Raw genomic sequence first — 8,677 nt, forward strand, 5'->3', positions numbered from 1 at the left:
AGTAGTAGGAAACTGCGGTGGAGTGGGGCGGTGGGTAGGTGGGATCGGCAGTAGTGGGAAATTGCCTGGGGAGGGGGGGGCACGCTTCATCAACAAGGGTACCTTCGCAATGAATATCTGTATACCTAACCCTGAATTGTACCCCAAAAGTCTAAAATAAAAAATTTAAAGGTTAAAAAAAAAGGGAGATCTGTTTATTATCTGACAAAAAGTTCATAATAACCATCTTGAATTTGCACAATAAGTAACATAGAACCCAGACAGGCAAAAAGTTTTGGAAAATGATGTATGAACAAAATCAAACTATCAATGAAGAGATAAAATTTACAAAAAGAACCCAATGGAAACTGTGAGTTGAATGAGTTGAAAAAAATCCACTTGAGGGGCATAATAGTCTTAGTCAACAACAACAACAACAAAAAAAATCAGAAAATTTAAAATATATCATTTATAAATATTGAATCAAGAAAGCAAAATGAATACAAAGAATGTAAAATGTATAAACATGGGGATTATTGGACAGAGTCAAGTAGGCCCATATCCTGATGACAGGATGCAACAATGTATTTTTTATAAAATGTTTTTTCATCCCTGGTTGGTTGAAACCACAGATGCAGAATTCATAAGTATAAATCCAAATGTACTAGATCTAGAAAAACTGTAGGTCAAAAATAAGAAAAAATAAAGACTTATCAAGATAAACAAAAGCTAAGGTCGTTTGTCGTCACAAGAACAGCCCTACAAGAAATGCTCAAGAAACTTCTTTTTCTTGAAAAATGAATTAATGCTGGTCAGCATTATAAAACCAGATTAAAATGTAGAGTGTATATACAAATATAAAATGCTCTGCTATTATAATGGTGGTGCCTAAAATGTTCAAAGTCTATGACAAAATTTTTAAAAACAGAATTTGTGTACATCTTTATTAATAGACACAAAATATTTATATTTTGTTACATTAACAGTACAGTGAGGGGAGTTGTAAAAAGGTAGAAGAGTGCCTGTAGGCAATCAAAGTTAACTTGTCATGACATTAAGATGCACTGGTATAACTTCCAAGATGTTTTATGTACTCTCCATTTGTCACAGAAATCACAAAAATACCCATAGAAGCACCCAAAAGGAAACAGAAAAAGTAATCAAGGTGTGTCACTACAAAACAAAAACCAAAAAATACTAAAAACACACAGGAAGTAAGTAAGAGGTAAAAAGAAGGGAAACATTGTTACAGGAAAACATAGGAAACAACTTAAAAATGGCAATAGTAAGCCTTACCCTTTCAGTAATTACGTTTAATATATGAAGGACTAACAAAATAAAAAACAAACAATACACTGTCTTTCAGAGATTTACTTTAGCTGTAAGGAGTCAAATAGGCCAAAGGAGAATGGAAGAAGTTACGGCATGTCCCCTAAATATGAAAAAGTTTTCTTTTCAGGGTACATCCAACAAAGGTAGCCTAGACACCCAGTTATCATAACAGACTATACAGTACTATGCTGTAGTAGGCTTATAATAGTTTTCATACAAATAATACATTAAAAAAACAAAAAATAAAGCAAAAATAAAACACAAAAATTTTTTAAAATCACTTATACAATTGAACATGCAAACAAACATTTGCATCTTTGAAAGCTTGCAACTTAAAGGTCCATATGTAGAAGATTTATTGTATTCTATGCAAATACTACAAAAGAAGACAGAAAAAAAAGGGACAGTATTGCTGCATTATATTAGACAAAACATACAGTAAGTAAAAAACTATCACAAGAAGCAAAAAATATTATATATTAATAAAAAGAGCCAATTTACTATGACTCAAAAGCAGGTACAAATGTATATGCAACTAATATATGAAGCAAATACTGACAAAATAAAGCAAAAACTACACAGCAACACAGTAACTGTGAAAGAATATCCCACTTTCTTTATTTTTTTGAGTTGGAGTCTCACTCTGTCACCCAGACTGGAGTGCAGTGGCCGCTCCCGGCCACGCAGCCTCGACCTTCTGGGCTCCGGCGATCCTTCCGCCTCAGCCTTCCAAGTAGCTAGAATTACAGGCATCGCTACCACGCCCAGCTAATTTTTTTATTTATTGTAGAGATGAGGTCTTGCCAAGTTGCCCAGGCGGGTCGCAAACTCGCGGGCTCAGGCAATACACTCACCTCAGCCACCCAAAGTGCTGGGATTACAGGCTGAGCCACTGAGCCCGGCTCCACTTTCTATAATGAAAAGAAATATCAATAAGATATCAATAAGGAAACAGAGAACTTGAACAATACTAGAGACCTAAAAGACTTATACAGAACTCTCCAATGGATAGCAGCAGAACACACAATGTATTTAATTGCACGGGACACATGCTCCAAGATAGACAATGTATTAGGACACAAAACAAGTCTTATTATATCCAAAAAAGATGATTATACGATGGATTTTTTCTCACCACAAAGAAATAAAACTATAAATTAAAAACAGAAGTAAAACAATAAATCTAAAAATATGTGTAACTTAACCAATATATTTTTACATTCTTGTTCAAGAGTCAGAAGATTTAGATGGGGCATGGTGACTCATGCTTTTAATACTAGCACTTTGGTAGACTGAAGCAAGTGGGTCACTTGAGCCCAGGAGATAGAGACCTGCCTGGGCAACATAGCATGACCTGAAAAATTCTAAAAAATTAATAAAGCGTGGTGGCACATGCCTGTTGTCCCAGCTACTCAAAGGACTGAGATGGGAGGATCACCTGAGCCCAAGAGGTTGAGGATGTGGTGAGCTATGATTGTGTCACTGCATTTCGGCATGGAAGACAGAGTGAAACCCCAACTTAGAAGAAAAAAATCATGAGTTGTAATATCGTTAAGATGTCAACTATACTCAAAGTGATACTCAAATTAAATCTGATTCCAATGAAAATTCAAATAGTAATTTTTGTAGCAAAATGTGTTTTAACATAAAATTTATATACAATTTATATATAAGTAGGATCTCAAGAAAGTATTAGCCTAGCCTTAGCAAAGAAAAGCAAGTTAGAGACATCACACTTCCTTATTTAAAAATATATTACAAAGTTAGAGAAATAAAAAAGTGGTACTGACATACAGAAAAACAAACAGATAATCGAACAGAACAGAAAACTCCAAAATGAACCCTAATGACCATAATTAAATAATCTAAGACAAGGGTTGGTATAATCACACAACGGGGGAAAACAGTTACTTTATCAAATGGTAAGCCAGGCATGGTAGCTCACACCTATAATCCTAGCACTTTGGGAGGCTGAGGTGAGAGGATTGCCTGAGATGCCAGCTTCAAGAACAGCCCGAACAACTTGGCAAGACCTCATCTCTGCAATACATCAAAACATTAGCCAGGCATGGTGGCTCGTGCCTATAGCTCTAGCTACTAGGAAGGCTGAAGTGGAGGGATTGCCAGAACCCAGCAGATCGAGGCTGCAGTGGCCGTGACTGTGCCACTGCCCTCTAGCCTGGGTGACAGAGTGAGACTACAACTCCCCCCCCCAAAAAAACAAAAACAAAACAAAACAAAATGATGTTGGAAAACTAGCTATCTACAAAACAAATAAATTTACAGATGGACTCAAATCATATACAAAAAGTATCTTAAATGATTATATGTTTAAATGTAAAAGTTATATTTATAAAGATATTAGAGTCAAATATAAGATGAAGAGTAAGACACTGATCTTGACAATATTTCCTTAGAAATTACATCAAGAGCATAAGCAACAAAGAAAAGTAAAATGGGAGTAACTAATCACTATAAAAAAAGAAACAATAAAAAATATTCAACGGCATAAAAACATCACCTAAAAATGTGAGAAAACATTTATAATTTACGTATTTTATAGGCATTAAAATTCAGAATATATAAATAACTCTTAAAAACTCAACAACAGAAATTTAACAGCATGATTAAAAATGGACAAAGAAAAGAACAGACATTCCTCCAAAGATATACAAATGGCCAACAAGCATTAAAAGATATTCATAATGAGAAATGCTGACAGAAATGCAAATCAAAAGCATAATGACATACAACTTCATACCCACTAGGAAGGCCACTATCAAACAAACAAAATAACAAATGTTGTCAAGGATGTGGAGAATATGGAATGTTTATGTACTTTTCCTAGGGGGAAAAAAATGATGCAGCCACCATGAAAAGTAATATGAAAATTCTTCAGAAAAATAAAAAAACTTTACCCTATGACTCAGCAATCCTACTTCTGGGTATGGATCCAAAGTAGTCAAGGCAGTATCTGAAAGACATATTTGCATACTCATACAAATCAAAAGCATTATTGATAAAAGTCAAAAGATGGAAGCAACCTTTTGATGCCCCTTAATGAATGGATGGTGAGATTGGGCATATATACATACAACAGAGGATTATTCACCATCACAAAAGCTTGTCGGCCAGGTGTGGTGGCTCACACCTATAATCCCAGCACTTTGGGAGGCCGAGGTGAGAGGATTGCCTGAGCCCATGGGCTTGAGACCAGCCTGGGCAACTTGGTGAGACTTCATCTCTACAATAAATAAAACAATTAGCTGGGTGTGGTGTCACATGCCTGGAAATCCAGCTACTTGGAAGGCTAAGGCAGAAGGATCACCTGAGTCCAGTAGGTCAAGGCTGCGGTGGCCATGAGCGTGCTACAGCACTCTAGCCTGGGTGACAGAGTGCGACGCCAACTCAAAAAAAAAAAAATCTTGTCATGTGTTACAGTAAGGATAAGTCTTTTGGACAACACGTTACCTTCAATAAGACACTACCAGCTAGATGTGGAGGCTCATGCCTATAATCTCAGCACTTTGGGAGGCCAACACAAGGAGGATGTCCCGAGCCAAGTAGTTCAAGACCAGCCTAGGAAATATGTTATAACGAGACCTCGTTTCTACAAAAAACCAAAACATTAGCCTGGTGTGTTGGCACTAGCCTGTAATCCCAGCTTCTTAGAAGACTGAGGCAGAACAACCATCAGCGTCCAATAGCTCAAGGCTGCCTTGAATTTTTTTTTTTTTTTTTTGAGGTGGAGTCTCACTCTGTCACCCAGACTGGAGTGCAGTGGCATGCTCCCGGCCACCGCAGCCTCGACCTGCTGGACTCTGGCAATCCTTCCGCCTCAGCCTTCCAAGAAGCTGGAACTACTGGCACGCGCTACCACACCTGGCTAATTTTTTATTTTATTGTAGAGATGAGGTCTCACCAAGTTGCCCAGGCGAGTCTCGAACCCTCGCAATCCACTCACCTCAGTCTCCCAAAGTGCTGGGATTACAGGCTGAGCCACCGAGCCCAGCTTGCCTTGAGTCTTAATTGTGCCACTGCATTCTAGCCTGTGTTACATAGTGAGACCCTGACTCAAAAATAAAAGTCTTAAAAGATTTTGAGCATCTCCTTGAAATTTGTCTTGGCAATGATTTGCGGATGAGACCAAAAGTACAGCAACAAAAGCAAACATAAACAGCTGACCTACATCAAATTAAAAAACTTGTGATTAGCCGGGTGTGCTGGCACACGCCTATAGTTCCAGCTACTTGGAAGGTTGAGGTGGAAGGATCGCCTGAGCCCAGCATGTCGAGGTTGCAGTGACCATGAGTGTGCCACTGCACTCCAGCTTGGGTGACAGAGTGAGACTCCAACTAAAAAAAAAAAACCAAGCAAAAAAATAGATAAAATTTTTTTAAAAAAAGCTTCTGCACAGTAAAGGAAACAGGAAGAAGGCTTACAAAATAAGAGAAAATAATTGCAAACCATATATTTGACAAGAGGTTAGTATTCAAATACAAATCAAAGGCAAAAATAATAAAATGATAATCGCTTGACTAAAAATTAAGCAAGAAATGAATAGATTGAAGACATACAAATTGCCAACAGGTATATGAAATGGTGCTCAACATCACCAATCACTAGGTAATCACAAATCAACATGATGAGATTTCATCTCACACTCATTAGGATGGCTAAAATCAACAAATAGAGATAAGTCTTGACAAGGACATGAAGAAAAAGAAATCCTGTACATTGTTGGTGAGTTTTAAACTGGTAGAGTCATTATCAAAAGGATTATGAACATTTTTTATAAAAAAAAACCACAGAATCAAGAAATCTCCCTTCAGTGTGTATAACTCAAGGAGATATAATCATTATCTCGCCAGGCTCGGTGGTTCAGCCTGTAATCCCGCGGCTTGGGAGGCTGAGGTGAGTGAATCGCCTGAGCTCGTGGGTTCAACACCTGCCTGGGCAACTTGGTGAGACCTCATCTCTACGATAAATCAAAAAGTTAGCCGGGTGTGGTAGCGCGTGCCTGTAGTTCCAGTCACTTGGAAGGCTGAGGCAGAAGGATCGCTGGAGTCCAGCAGGTCAAGGCTGCGGTGGCCAGGAGCAGCCACTGCACTCCAGTCTGGGTGACAGAGTGAGACTCCAACTCAAAAAAAAAAAAAAATCATTATCTCACAGAAGCATCTACACCGTTATGTTCATCGCAGCCTTTGTCACAATGGCCAATCTATGAAAACAACTTAAAGGTTTATGGATACTGAATGGATTAAGAAAATATAATAAATTAGTGTGGGCATGGTGGTGCATGCCTGTAATTCCAGCTACTTGGAAATCTGAGGCAGAAGGATCACCTAAGCCCAGCAGGTCGAGGCTGCAGGGGCTGTGAGTGTGCAGCCTGGGCAACAAAGGGTGACACCGACTCAAAAAAAGAAAAGAAAAAAGAAAATATGATAAATATAAACCAAAAAATATTTTTCAGCCATAACAACAAAAAAAATCAACAAATTCTTCCATGTCAACATCAGGGATGAAACTTTAGACATTATGCTAAGTGAAATAAACCAGGCACACAAATACTGTGTGATCTCACTTATGTGTGGAATCAAAATATGAGATACTCAAAGAGGCAAAAAATACAATGGTGGTCACCAGGACCTGCAGGTGGGGAAAATGAGAGATGTTGTTCAAAAGATACAAAATTTCGGTTATAAGATAAGTGAGTTTAAGGAATCTAATGTCTAACATATTGACTATAGCTATAAGTAATGTATTATATGCTTAAAAATAGTAGTCATTAAGTGTTCTCATTACAAAAAATAAAAATAAGTTGGGCAGGGTGGCTCATGCCTTTAATCACAACACTTTGGGAGGCTGAGACGAGAGGATTGTCTGAGCCCAGGGGCTTGAGACCAGTCTGGGCAACATGGCAAGACCTCGTCTCTATTAGCCAGAGGTGGTGGTGCATACCTGTAGTTCCAGCTACTTGGAAGGCTAAAGCGGCAGGATAGCCTGAACCCAGCAGGTCGAGGCTGTGGTGGCTGTGAGCATGCCACTGCACTCCAGTCTGGGCGATAGAGTGAGACTCCAACTCAAAAAAAAAGAAAAGAAAAATAAATATAAGTTGGGCATGGTGGCTCATGCCTCTAATCCCAGCACTCGGGGAGGTCGAGATGACAGGATTGCCCGAGTCCAGGGGTTCAAGTCCCCTGGGCAACACTGTGACACCTAGTTTCTGCAATAAATAAAAAATTAGCTGGGTGTGGTGGTGCACACCTGGGGTTATCAGCTATATGGAAGGCTAAGACGGAAGGATCAACTGAGCCCAGCAGGTTGAGGTTTCGGTGGCCATTAGCATGCTACTTTGCTGCAGCCTGAGCAACAGAGTGAGACTCCTACTAAAACAAAACAAAACCGGTAAGTAATTCTGTATGATAATAGATATGTTCACTAACTTGACTGAATTCATCAACCACAATGTATAGAAATACTAAATCATTACATTGCACAAATGAATGGTTATACAATTTCTTTTTGTGAAAGAAAAAATCTAGATGTTAAACACACATATGTGTATCTGTGTATGCATACGTGCATTTATATAAGACCCAGTCCTAAGTATCATACTAAACAAAAGACTTAAAAGAGTTATTAGGAAACAAAGTAACATGTGGGATTTAATATAGCTTTACCAACGTTCTAAGATATTTAGGCATGTAGAGTTTAAACAAGCAATCTCAGTTCGTCCAAAAAAAAAAATAGAATTTAAAGTAAAATAACATTAGGTTTTCCTATATTTAAGAAGATAGTTTATATTCTGGTAAAATGATTGAGTAGAATATTAATAGAATTGCATTTGAAACCCCCTAGGATAGAAAACCATAAAGTAAAAAACATGTAACAGCTGCTTGTGGTGTTCCTGGAAGTTCTAAAACAAATAATAAAATCAACGCTTTTTGTGGTGTTCCTGGAAGTTCTAAAACAAATAATAAAATCAACGCTTTTCACATGTTTCAGACATGATGCCAAAAGAGAACTTAAAAATAGTGTAACATAGAGTTTCTAAAAAGTAAGAGGATATTCCCATGTCTTCAAAGCAACAGGAGAACAGTCAGATTATGCAGTCCCTTAAGAACCATTTAGAGGACTTTGATTTCCACTGTAACATTAAAAGGAGATCATCAAAGGGGAAATAGGGTTTTTGGAGAATTTCAAAGAATATAACGATAGATGTGAAAGCAAGAGAGAGAAACCCGGCTTCTTAGAAACCATTTCAGTGGGCTCGGTGGCTCAGCCTGTAATCCTGTGCTTTGGGAGGCTGAGGTGAATGGATTGCCTGAGCCCGTGGGTTCGAGACCCACCTGGGCAACTTGGC

At 38.2% G+C, this 8,677-nt stretch overlaps 1 protein-coding gene across 1 annotated transcript in view; it reads right to left on the reverse strand.

Moving 5' to 3' along the window:
* LOC110596670 (zinc finger protein 850-like) overlaps positions 1-8,677 on the reverse strand; it is a 21,692-nt gene that overhangs the window by 12,706 nt on the left and 309 nt on the right. The window lies entirely within an intron of this gene.

Source organism: Carlito syrichta, unplaced genomic scaffold (genome assembly GCF_000164805.1).
Source record: "Carlito syrichta isolate Samal-C Ts95f unplaced genomic scaffold, Tarsius_syrichta-2.0.1 Scaffold312068, whole genome shotgun sequence".
NCBI classification, from domain to species: Eukaryota; Metazoa; Chordata; class Mammalia; order Primates; family Tarsiidae; genus Carlito; species Carlito syrichta.